The sequence below is a fragment of the Dipodomys merriami genome, unplaced genomic scaffold (assembly GCF_024711535.1).
Source record: "Dipodomys merriami isolate MVZ:Mamm:240054 unplaced genomic scaffold, mDipMer1.0.p SCAF_12, whole genome shotgun sequence".
NCBI classification, from domain to species: Eukaryota; Metazoa; Chordata; class Mammalia; order Rodentia; family Heteromyidae; genus Dipodomys; species Dipodomys merriami.
In genome coordinates this window covers 35,864,417-35,877,691 of record NW_027202493.1, presented here as the reverse complement: position 1 = coordinate 35,877,691, position 13,275 = coordinate 35,864,417, and the positions used below count along the sequence as shown (strand labels likewise).

At 38.9% G+C, this 13,275-nt stretch overlaps 1 pseudogene; it reads left to right on the top strand.

Annotated features, from left to right (window-relative positions):
- Positions 1 to 5,504: 5,504 nt before the first annotated feature.
- On the top strand, positions 5,505 to 11,907 carry LOC138822973 (protein arginine methyltransferase NDUFAF7, mitochondrial pseudogene; annotated as a pseudogene).
- The last annotated feature ends 1,368 nt before the right edge of the window (positions 11,908 to 13,275 follow it).

Genomic DNA, 13,275 nt, shown 5'->3' with positions numbered 1-13,275 from the left:
TCCTAGCAACACACAGTTGTTTTACCAAGTAAAAGTAAGTTTTAATTTTTTTCTATATTTGTAGTATATTTAACACCACCAAATAAAGGCTACTTTCAGATATATCTTCTATATTTTAAAATATAAAGTCTAAATGACATCTGTGTTTCTGTTAAATAATTTTAAAGACTAAATGTTCACAGAGACTAAGGTTCATACAAAGTAATATTTCTGGTTATTTCCATATACTATGTATACAATATGGAGTTTATTTGCTGTCTTACTAGACTTAAATCAAAATTTTCAACTATTTGAACTTTTTGTTTATGTATTTCCTTTTGCCAGTCATTTGTTTGGTTGCTTGAGGTTTGCTTGTGTTTTTGTGATGCTACAGGTCAAATCTATGGCCTTGTGAATGCTAAGCAAGTATTCTGCCACCAGATAATATCTCCAGTCTTGTTTTGACAACTTTTTAAAGTCTTATAAAAAATAGTACTCTTTGTTGAGTATTTGAACATATGGATTATATATATGAGATAATATTGATGCCTTTTTCAGAACTTACAACTGATTTAAGCATTTCCCCTGTGTTGGTTCCTATTCATACCAAGTAAAAAACAATAAAACTATAAAAGGCTATTTAACCAATAGTCCAGAAGCTTTGGTTCTGCTCCATTCTCCTTCCCCAAAAGATGTCAATACGTACAGGGAGTTCTTCTGATCTCACCTGTGGGGAAAATGGTGCTGGGCCTCAGGTGATCTCTGCAGCTCCTGCTGACCTCCAGCCAAGGAGTCACAATCATGGCTGGCTTCCATGATATACCAGCCTCAGCCTCAGCTATATAGTGGATGGTAGCCAAGGCATGCGACTCAGCCCGCGTCCTCCATCTCCTGTTTCCCAACACAGTATTGGCTATAGGCATTGCTTGATACCACCTTCATAACCATATACCAGCACTCTTCTCCATTCCTTTCCAGATGCAAGGCCCCACCTGATTTTAGAACATGCTTTCCTCTAGCCTATTTGTTGCCATATGAACGTCTTTCCTCAAATGTTTATATTACACTCCCAGAGTGGAGAAATCGTGCCCACCCTTAATTTTCTCTCATTCTTTTCTTTCCTCCCTTCCTCCCTCCCTCCCTCCCTTCCTTCCTTCCTTCCTTCCTTCCATCTTTCTTTCCTTCCTTCCTTTCTTCCTTCCTTCTATCTTTCCTTCCTTCCTTCCTTCCTTCCTTCCTTCCTTCCTTCCTTCCTTCCTTCCTTTTCTTCTTTCTTCCTTTGAATCCTAAGGGAATGTACTTATTTTTGCTTTGTAAGAGTGTCCTCAACAATATCCTTTTTCACTGCTCTATGTATGGCCTACACCAAAGCTATGGCCAGAACATCAGGGTTTGCTTCTAGAATATGAGACTTTTATTACAGAAACATTTTCCCTCCCCCAATGCTTGGATTTAAGACACTTGTCACCACATGAGCAAAAAGAAAAAAAATCTATGCTGACAAATGAATGATTATTTTAAAAACATGAGTGTTTTCAGTTCCACTAGAATACCCAAGTTCAAGGTTTGCTGTTAGTGTCCAAAAGGGGGGAAAAAGAAAAAAAAATAAGACTCACTAAAGAGGACAAATAACATACAGAGAGATAATCCATCCTATTAGAGTAATTAACATTAGTAAATACATAATAACAGTCAAACATATCAGATTTTATAGTGGTTGATAGATGAGCTTAGTTAAACTTAGTAAACTAACCTGGGGCTCTTAAACTATTGAACTTAGTGGAACTAATTCATATTCCATAATTAGAGATGACTGAGTGTTTTTAATAATTGGAAGTTGAACAGTTTGAATAGGCTGTTGGCCTGAAATCATTAAGGTTAGGATTAATGGTTTTAGAAAATTAGTTATGAATGAGAATGTCTTCTATGGAGACTTGCTTAGTGAGTTAAACACGTTTTGTTCAGCCAGCTCTCCATTACTCAAGGGCTGATTATATAACTCTGTTTTCATTCTTTCCTGGGGTCTGACACAGTATCTATCTCTAATGGAACCTCCCCAAACCCATGCCTTGGGGAAATAAATAGAGATGAAATTATAAACAGTCAACCTCATTGCTTTTTAACAATTATGTAAAAATGTTTAACTTAAGAATCAGGTTCAATTGAGTTTTAGTGGTTATTTAAATTATTGCTGTTAGTGCTGTAACCTATTAAACTATTGGAAAAAGAAAACACTACAGGGGAAAAGTAAAACAACTGAAAAGATGAAATAAGGAAGACATTTGTAATAGGATTATTTTAGTTAAAAGCTATTTATCGAATGTTTCTCCACTGTCTTTTGAATGTCACCTCTATAATTCATGTGGAAATTCAAGTGCCATCATAACAGTAGTAAGAGGGGGCTCCTTCAGGGATCATTAGGTTATCATGACACTTTGATCATGAGATAGGCCCATTATCTTGTCAGTAGCTTTGTTGCTGTCATAGCTTCCTGTGTGTCACCCTCCTGCTCTCTTCCATGCTGTGTGATGCACTCTGTCATGTTGCGGTAAAACAAGAAGGCCCTCATCAGATGCTCGCACTTGGCACCATGGTTTGCAGCCTCTAGTGACCCGTTTTCTTTTCTTTAGAAGAACTCGGTCTGCCTGGGTGTGCTGATTGTGTGCCTGTAATCCCAGCACTCCGGAGGCTGAGGCAGGAAGGTGGAGAGTTCAAAGCCAGCTTGGATACATAACATAAATTACATAGTAATTAATGGTGTAATATGCAAATACAAAAGCCAGCTTGGATACATAACATAAATTACATAGTAATTAATGGTGTAATATGCAAATACACGTGTGGCTTCCTAACACTGGCCATCACAAAGTACCACAATCTGGGTATTGATTGGGTCACAGTTCCCAGTGCCAGCAGTGTGAAACCATTGTGTCCACGGGGTCAGGATTCCATGGAAGCAGAGGGGAATCCAGGCTCTGGCCGGACCTCAGCTACTCAGACTAGCTGACAGGCATCAATGCTCCTTGCAGCTGCTGAACTCTGGTTTCTTCCCTGTTGTCCCGTGATGCTCCTTCTCTTTGTGTGTCTCTGGGTTTCAATGTGTCCTTTGCTTCGAAGGACACCAGTCATATTGCATTGCTTCCCTGCCTTCCAGTGGAAGTTCAACTCCTCTAATTACATGCTCAATGACCTTATTTCCAAGGAAGGTCACATTCTGAGGTACTGGGGGATTAGGATTCTGATCTATGTATTTTGATGGTGGAGACATAATACGACCTTAAACAGCATACACATTCCATCCTCCTCTCTTTCTCTTGTTCCCTCTCTCTCTCTCTCTGCCCTTTCTTTTCGTTCTTTCCTTTCCTTTCCTTTCCTTTTCTTTTTTTATATATGTTTATATTGTACAGAGGGGTTTCAGTTACATGAGTAAGGTAATGAGTACATTTCCTATGGAGCATTGTTACCTCCTCCTTTGTTTTTCCCCTACCATCCCTTCTCTCCCCACCTCCCCAACTCCTTCCCTCCCCAATGCCCCCCCAAAGTTGTAAAGTTCATTTTCAAGTATCTTGTACATCTCATTGTTACTTTCCTTCCTTCCTCCCTTCCTTCTTTCTTTTCTTTCTTCCTTCCTTCCTCTCTCTCCTTCCCTCCCTCCCTCTTTCCCTCCCTCCCTCCCTCTTTCCTTCCTTCCTTCCTTCCTTCCTTCCTTCCTTCCTTCCTTCCTTCTTTCCTTCCTTCCTTCCTTCCTTCCTTCCTTCCTACCTTCCTTCCTCCCTCCCTCCCTCCTTCCTTCCTTCTTGTGCTAAGGATGTTCTTGTGCTAAGAATGTTCTAGTGAAGCACTACATCTATAACAATGAGTGATAAGAGCCTTAGAACCACACAGATTAGGATGATGTTGATGGAGTGGAAGGAGGAGGTGGCAAACTGGGTGTAATTTCAGTGGGATAGTTTTGTAGCCTTAATGAAGAGTACAACATGAGGAAAGTATGAGTAGCAGGAAAAAGAGCACTTCCAGGCAGAAGCTTGGGCTTTGAAGGGGTGACTCATTTTGAGTGTTAAAGGAAAAGAAAGGAAACTATTGTAGAAGAAATGCAATCAATAGAGGAAAAGAGCACAAAGCATTTAGGGGCAGTTCTTACACATCCTTGCAGGCATTTGTAAGTACCCTGACTTTCCTTCTTAGTAAAATGGGGAGCAATTTTGATGTTGACCAGAGATGGAGCATGACCTGACTTGCTCTAAGAGGATGACTGTCGCTATGACAATAGACTGTTCCTCTGTCTCCCTTTACAGCATTCGCAATTGAAGATGCTTACGCCAGGAACTCATGGGGAGTTTCAAAACAGTGAAATTTTATTCTACCATTTTTTCCATACCAGGTAGGTTGATGAAACATATTCTGTTAATCTATAATTTGTTTACCCCATGGTATAATTCTTCGAGGAAATACAGATGACAGCTTGCCAAAAGCCAGGCAGTATAATATTGGACCTAGACAACCTTGAATACTTCTGATAATGACATTGTACTCCATATGATTTGTTCATAGGTCAGCCTAATACTATTCACATAGTCCAGGTCAAATTATATGCATTTTCAGAAGAGTTAAAAATCAAGTTTTTTAGTAGTAGATCTATAGGAGATACTCTAGAATTTTTTCCCCAGAGCTATTGTAGCTAGAGCTCCATATTACTCTCAAATTCAACAAAGATGCACTTTTCAGTAAGAAAAGGATGTCAAGATTTATAAGTATACTCTTGAACTTTATCTCTTCCTTCCTTCTTTTCTCTCTCTTTCTTTCTCTCTTGCTCTCTCTCTTTCTTTCTCCTTTCTTTCTTCCTCTCTCCTTCCTCTCTCTCCTTCCTTCCTTTCTTTCCTTTCTTCCTTCCTTTCTTTCTTTCTTTCTTTCTTTCTTTCTTTCTTTCTTCCTTTCTTCCTTTCTTCCTTTCTTCCTTTCTTCCTTTCTTCCTTTCTTTCTTTCTTTCTTTCTTTCTTTCTTTCTTTCTTTCTTTCTTTCTTTCTTTCTTTCTTTCTTCTTGAATTCAGGGCCTGGTTGCTGTACCTGAGTTTTTTTGCTCAAGGTAGTACTCTATCATTTTTGACCCACAGCACAACTTCCAGTTTTTTGACAGTTAATTGGAGATAAGAATTTCACCGACTTTCCTTCCGCAGCTGGCTTCAAACTGTGATCCTCAGATCTCAGACTCCTGAGTAGCTAGGATTACAGGCAAGAGTCACTAGCACATAGCTACTCTCATACTTTCAACATGAAAATTCTTCTTGTTCTTAGTATTTTGCTTTAAACACAGGCCTACAATCCCTGATCTGACTTTGCTGTCCTTATCTGATCTAAACTGTTGACCCCTTTAACAGTATATCTATTTATCTTATTGCAGAAATATTAATACTTTTGATTTTACAATGTTACTCTAGATCACAGTGGATATAATAAATGCTGAAGCATACAGATAACCATAATTGTATATATAATGTAAAATTATTATGAGCCAGGATAGGATAAGGATGTCCATGTACCCATGTTCATTGCCAGGATATGATAAGGACATGAGTGCACCCATGTTCATTGCAGTACTTCTCATAGCAGCCAAATTGTGGAAAGAGCCCAGATGCCCCACAATAGATGAGCGGATCCAAAAAAATTGGTTCCTATATGAAATGTAACTTTTTCTTTACACAACCATTAAAAATAATAAAATAATGTCATTTGCAGGGAAATGGATAGAACGAACAGATCATGTTTAATGAAGTAAGGCAAGCTGAGAGAGACAAATGGCTCCTGTTCTTTCTGATATGAATAAATTAGATGTAAAATACACCAGGATATGATAAATTATACAGGATTCTAGATACTTGCATACAGTGAGACCAAAAGAGGATAATCTCAGGAGAAAAACACAAAAATACAATGCCTAAGTATCTCTTCATATTATCTAAAATAATAAACATGGGCTGGGAAGGTGGCTCAGTGGTAGAGCGTTTGCCTTGCATGCTTGAGGTCCTGGGTTCGATTCCTCAGCACCACATAAGCAGGAAAAAAAAGCCGGAAGTGGCGCTGTGGCTCAAGTGGTAGAGTGCTAGCCTTGAGCTGAAGAGCTAAGGGACAGCGCCCAGGCCCAGATTTCAGGCCCTATTACCGGACCCCCCCAAAAAATAATAATAATAAACATACTGAAACAAACTGCAAGATAGGGAAACAAGAGACCTCTTTTTTCTCTTTCTTAGTTGTTGATGATTCTGTCTTCTTTACGCTGTGTATGGTGTATTCATGTGTATATCTGTGGGAGGGGGCAAAGGGAAGGGTACAGAACTCTAGGGGGAAAAGGTAAAAAACGCAGCAGTGGAGCTCACTGGGCACTGGGAGTGAATGATACAATTCATGGGTGGAGACAGGAGGGAGGGACTGGGAGAAAGTGAGGGAACAGAAGACAATATGAAAGGAAATTACTTGACTCATGTAATTATAATCCCTTTGCACATCACCTGTATAATAATGATAAAGTAAATTTAAAACATATTTTTCCTAATACCTATGACCCAAAAGTTTTGGGTACAGATTTATGAACACCCTGCAGTAAATAAGTTGGATATTCCTCTTGCCTCTAATGTATGTATTCATGTTAGTCTCTGTTTAAAAGGAGTCATGGTATATTCATCACCTGATTCTTCACCTCCTAGTTATCTCCAATTTTAAAAATTGTATCTTTTTTTAGATGCTATCTCGAGTAACCTGCTGACATTTAAACTCTGTAATCTTTGAGACAAAACTTCTGGACCTACCAATAGTATTTGTCAGGCACATTACAATTCTGTTAGTCCTGAGTAATTGGACACTACGCACCTATAGTGTAAAATGCACTTGGCATAAAAAAATACTTTAAATTTGTGATTATCCTAACTTACTTTAAAGAAAGTGAAGCATCCTATAATAGATGTAAAAAAATTCAACTAGAGATGTAATGAATATCAATACAGGTCATTTAAAATAAAATCATCACTCAGCATTGGTGGCTCAAGCATGTAATTCTAGCTGCTTAGATGCTAAGATCTGAGGATTACAGTTTGAACCCAACCTGGACAGGAAAGACTCTGAGACTCTTATTTCCAAATAAACACAAAAAGCTAGAAGTGGAAATGAGGCTCAAGTGGTAGAGTACTAGCCTTGAGCAAAAAAGCTCAGAGACAGCATCCAGGCCCTGAGTTCCAGTTGTAGGATTGGCAAAAAAATAATAATAACAAAATTACTATGTTAAACAACTGCTTAATAAAAAACTCAATAGATAACTCTGCTTGTGCTGATCAAAGAGGAAGAAAACAAAATAAAAAGAACATGTAAGTACTAGTCACGGGAAGTTCGCTGTAATTTTGGACGTTGGGCTCTGAGGATTCCAACACTCAGTATTTAGCAATCTTAATTTCTTCCCACCAGCCAGCCTGTCATTTTTCACTGACTTTTTCTCTATCAGTTTCCCACATCCTTTTCACTTTTTTTCCTATTTCTTTAAATCTTGATTAAAACTAGGACAGATTCCCTGATGATCATTTTAATGATTTTTCTTAAGGGACAATCACTTTCTTATAAGAAAAAAATGTCTTGATTTCATCTTCTTAGAAAATGACAATGGATGGATGTATTTTTTTTTTTGCTTAAATCAACTCTGTTTTTATATTGCCATACTGGTTCCATCAGAGTTTAGACAGCGGAGACCTCAAGTGAGATTTTTCCTTCAATTCCTAAGTTCTCTAAGGCCCACTTTTTCTGCCTCTACAAAGTGTCTTTGCTGTTTGTCTTCCAATAAAACTGATTACGTCCAGTGATCACATAGAGACTCTTTTTCACATCTTATTTTCAAGTACTTTTAAAAGTGGTAGTATATTAGCATGCAACAGAAAGATATAGAATTGTAGTGATAGTATTATCTATTAGATACCCCAGTCTTACCAACAAGCCATGTGGTGGCATGCATCTGTCCTCCAGCTACATGGGACATGTAAATACAATTAAAGCTCAAACTTTAGAGGGAGAAGGTAGGCAGGACCATGAGACTCTATGAGGAAAATATCAAAAGGAAATAGGGCTGGAGGTTTGGTGTGAGTGGTAGAGTGCTTTCCAAGCAAGCACAGAGTTCAAAGTGAGTTCCAAACTTCAATACTATCCCCCTAAATATGTATATATGCATATCATGTATCAAGAATAAATAGGAAGTAAAATGTTGCACCCTAGGCCCAACCCACAAGATGTCTGAATCTGGTTTGTAATGTGGACGGAGTCAAAGGACTCCTAAAAGCCTTCTAGGGTATTCTGATAGTCAGCAGAGATGATGAGAACCTCCTAACTTAAGGTCAGGACTACCGACTCTGAGTACTGAATCTTCAAAGTGAGTTTTCAAATCAGGAAGTAAATTTTCCTAGACCGATTTGGGCATTTGCATTTACATGTGTTTCTTTTTCTTTTTTCTTTCTTTCTTTTCTTTTTTTGCTCTGTTTTTTTCTTTCTGTAACTCCCACTACGTGCTGCTCATAAACTAAGCTTGTTTTAGAAAGTTATCAATATTTTAATACACAATCATTTTCCTCAAGCTGTTTTTGCCATTTCATTGTCAGATGATATTGTTGTTTAATTCTTATGCTCTTAAGTGTTGTTTGATGTTTATTGATATGCATTTGTTGTGATGTATATTTCTGATTCTTGTAGATTTAAGTACTTTTGTGTTTTGATTATGATTAATGTGACTATATTTTGACAGTCCTAACTCCATTTTGAGCTTTATCTTGTAACACAAGTTAAACTGAGGCAAGAGGCTGGCTGAAAGTCTTCCTTGACAAGAGGCTGATGGATTTTCACACTGACAATTACATGTAAATTTGCAAATAAGATGGATGATCTTGGAAAAAGACTATTTCCCTTTAAAACTTGACCTATGGAAACTGAGATGATACAAGTTCCAGGATTCTACATGCTGGTGGCTTCAATTGGCATTTGAGATACATTTAGTCACCTTTGATTGTGACTCCACTCTGAAAAGCATGTCTTTGAACTCATCATGTTTGATTCATTAATAGCACCCAATGTTTGAATAATTTTATTTCTCTTATTCTTGCCTCCCCCCTCCATCTATTCTTTCTGCTTGTTCTACTCCCATGTTTGTTGCAGTAAAGCAATTCATTTTCAGACTGTCTTTGCTTCAGCTTATCATTGATGTTAAATCGTTACCTGCTATTGGGAAACTAGGCTACTCTGGTTCATTGTATGTGGCAATACTCTAGATAAGTTAGGTGTTGCAGCAGCATGCCTATTTCTCTTTTCTGGTAATTGCAAATAATTATCATAATCTCTTCCTTCTCAGAATAAGCCTGATTCTTTGGCATAATGACAAGTCAGGAGCAGCAAGCTAAATAACAGATCGCCAGCTTTGGGTAGCCTGTACTAGGAGACCGAGCCTCTGCCGTTCCCCACAGTTTCCTTAGTGACAGCTGTGCTATCAAATATATAGAGCAGCCGGAACTTCCTTCACGGACCAGATAGCCTGTGAAAACAAAGAATTCTCCAGACTCAAAATATACAATTTACCCCTCAATTTACCCTTTTCAGGGTGTTTCCTTCTGCTTTGACTTCACTTTTCTTTGATGTGTTTTCCACAATTCCGGGAGTGTGCTTACCACAATGATCTGTTTTGATGCCCCAATGTAAATTTATAAATCCATTCCTTTAATGTGATGGCATTAAATACAGGGAATGGATAAACTCATTAACCAGGCTAGCTTATTCTGTTCTAGATGTGAGTAACTCATCTATTCTAAGAACTAGATGTTAGTTTTCAGTACAGCATATAAGACAGCTGAAAGTGATATACTGATCCAAGTTTTCGTTGTTTTATTTTATTATTTATTTATGCATTTTGTGCTGTGGATTGAACCCAGGACTTTGTATATACTGAACATATGCTCTACCAGTGAACCACTTCTATAGTTCCTGAATTTTTTTTTTTTGGATAATAACATTTTTCTCCAATATCAAGTTGTTTTTTTCTGAAATGATGTTGAATATATTTATATATTCTAGTGTCAATTTTCACTTATGTTATTTTATACTCCTCCCCCAAATGAGGAATTTATTTTATATTCTTTCATTTCTAAACAGTTTATCTCAGGTAATTTTTTTATTACCTTTCATGTGTTTTCATTACTTAACCAGAAGCACAAAATTCCATTGAAAAGAAATTTCAACATTAACAGACATACTAAAGAGCTTTCTTTTTATTATCACTTATAAATAAAAATGTACTAAATATAGCTATGAAATTACCAGTATTCAGTTGTTTTGACATATAAAAAATGACCCCAGAGCCTGGCACCGGCGGAGTTCGGCGAGATGGTCCCGGCGAGTCCGCTGCTTCAATGTCGCGTGCGCTCTCTTTCCCTGTGTTTGGAGAGGGAAATACTTCAGCTCCGGGAATGAACCGGCAGAAAGCAACCGGGTGACACCAATGTTTCGACATCTCATGTACAAAATAAAGTCTACCGGTCCCATCACTGTGGCCGAGTATATGAAGGAAGTGTTGACCAACCCGGACAAGGGATATTATGTTCACCATGATATGCTAGGAGAAAAAGGAGATTTCATTACTTCACCTGAAATAAGCCAGATCTTTGGAGAGCTAGTAGGGATATGGTTCATTAGTGAATGGATGTCCTCTGGAAAAAGTTCAGCTTTTCAGCTAGTAGAACTGGGCCCAGGTCGGGGAACACTCACAGGAGACATTTTGAGGGTGTTCAGTCAGCTTGGATCTGTGCTGAAAACCTGTGACATTTCAGTACACCTGGTAGAGATGAGTCAAAAATTAAGTGAGTTTCAGGCACTGACATTGACTGACAAGAAGATACCATTAGAGAGAGATGCGGAATCCCTTGTGTATATGAAAGGTGTGACCAAGGCTGGGATTCCAGTTTCCTGGTACCGTGATCTGAAGGATGTTCCAAAAGGGTACAGCTTCTATCTTGCAAACGAATTTTTTGATGTTCCTCCTATACATAAATTTCAGAAAACACCACAGGGATGGAGAGAAGTACTCATTGATATTGACCCACAAGTTTCTGATAAGCTGAGATTTGTCTTGGCACCTGGTGCTACTCCAGCAGAAGCCTTCATACAATGTGGTGAAACAAGAGATCACATTGAAGTATGTCCAGAGGCTGGGGTAATTATTCTGGAACTTTCTCAGCGCATTGCACTCACTGGAGGTGCTGCCCTAATTGCTGATTATGGTCATGATGGAACAAAGACAGACACTTTCAGAGGGTTTTTGCAGCCACAAGCTTCATGACATGTTAATTGCCCCTGGAACAGCAGACCTAACAGCTGATGTGGATTTCAGTTACTTGTGCAGAATGACACAAGGAAAAGCAGCCTCACTGGGGCCAATACAAAAACAAACATTTTTTAAAAATATGGGCATTGATGTCCGACTGAAGGTTCTTTTAGATAAAGCAGATGAGCCATCAGTGAGGCAGCAGTTACTTCATGGGTACAATATGTTAATGAATCCTAAGAAGATGGGAGAAAGATTTAACTTCTTTGCCTTGCTACCTCATCAGAGACTTCAAGTTGGAGGTCATCAGATGGGCACATGTCAGTCAAAACCCTCTGCATCATCACCTGTAGCTGGATTTGGTGAACTAACTTGGCAGTGACAGTCCTAGACTTTTCACCTCTCAGCCTACTCAAGAAATTATAAGGAATACACTTCAAACACTGAAGATAATGTGACTGGTTGAAAGTATTTTAACTCTTCACAATCAACAAAAATAGTCCCCCCTTTTCCCACTATATGGGAGCATGAACTTGGGGCAGTTGTGCTTACATGGCTTGTTGGCTCATGGCTGGCATTCTTTTACCTGAGCCCCACCTCCAGCCAGACTTTTTTGCTGGTTAATTGGAGTCTCTCAGACTATTCTGCCATGATCCTCCAGATCTCAAGTCTCCTGAGTAGGTTGGATTACAGATATGAACCATTGGCACCTGGCAAAAATAGCCCATTTTGAGGCTGGAAGGTGGCTCAGTGGTAGAGTGCTTGCCTTGCATGCCTGAGGCCCTGGGTTCAATTCCTCAGCACCACATAAGCAAAAAGAAAAAAGCCCAAAGTGGCGCTGTGGCTCAAGTGGTAGAGTGCTAGCCTTGAGCTAAAGAGCTGAGGGACAGCGCCCAGGCCCAGAGTTCAGGCCCCATGACCAGACCCCCCCCCCCAAAAATAGCCCATTTTTGTAAAGTATACAGTCAAAACCATAGAGGTTTTAATGTGGTAACTGACTCTGGGTACAAATATATATTCTTAATGATTAAATTATTATGAAATTGAGTTTCCTTTAATAACGCTAGAGCTGGCTGGGCGTTGGTGGCTCACACCTGTAACCCTAGTACTCACAAAGCTGAGATCTGAGGACGAAAGTTCAAAGCCAGCCCAGGCAGGAAAGTCTGTGAGACTCTTATTTCCAGTTAACCACCAGAAAACCGGTAGTGGCTCTGTGGCTCAAGTAGTAGAGCACTTGCCTTGAGCTGAAGAGCTCAGGGACAGTGCTCAGGACCAGAGTTCAAGCCCCATGACCTACAAAAAAAAAAGTTTTTGCCTTATTAAAAAATATACATGGGACTGGGAAATGGGGAGGCTTAGCAGTAGAGTGCTTGCCTAGCATGTATGCATGAGGTCCTAGGTTTGATTCCTCAGCACCACATAAACAGAAAAGGCCAGAAGTAGAGCACTAGCCTTGAGCTGAAGAGCTCAGAGACAGCGCCTAGGCCTAGAGTTCAAGTCCCATGACTGACAAATAAATATTTAAAAATACAAAAATAAATGACCCCATCACCATAAATTTCAACTATAAGCAAAAGCTTGGATTCAGTTCCACATTGGGAGTTCAGTGGCTTAAACTATTCCAAGAAGGAGATGTATTTCTTTTGATATCTTTATGATTGTGTATTGTTTGGTTTGGGTTAATTTATTACAGAAAATACCATGGGTTTTGTTAAGTAACATGGAGTCATGTGAGGGTAGCTGAGACAAGAGGCAGCTAGGAAGTCTTTTTAGAACATTCTACAAGAGTATCAGATCCACGGAAGCTGAGATCTGTCAGAATTCATCATCATTCTCCTCACTATTTCAGGAGTTGGTGCAGAGTTAGTAGTAAAACAAAAAGGTATTTCAAGACAGTTCAATGAAAGTAAGTTCTCACAGAAAATTAAATATATTTTGTGAACTGAGACTATCCATGAAAGCATTGT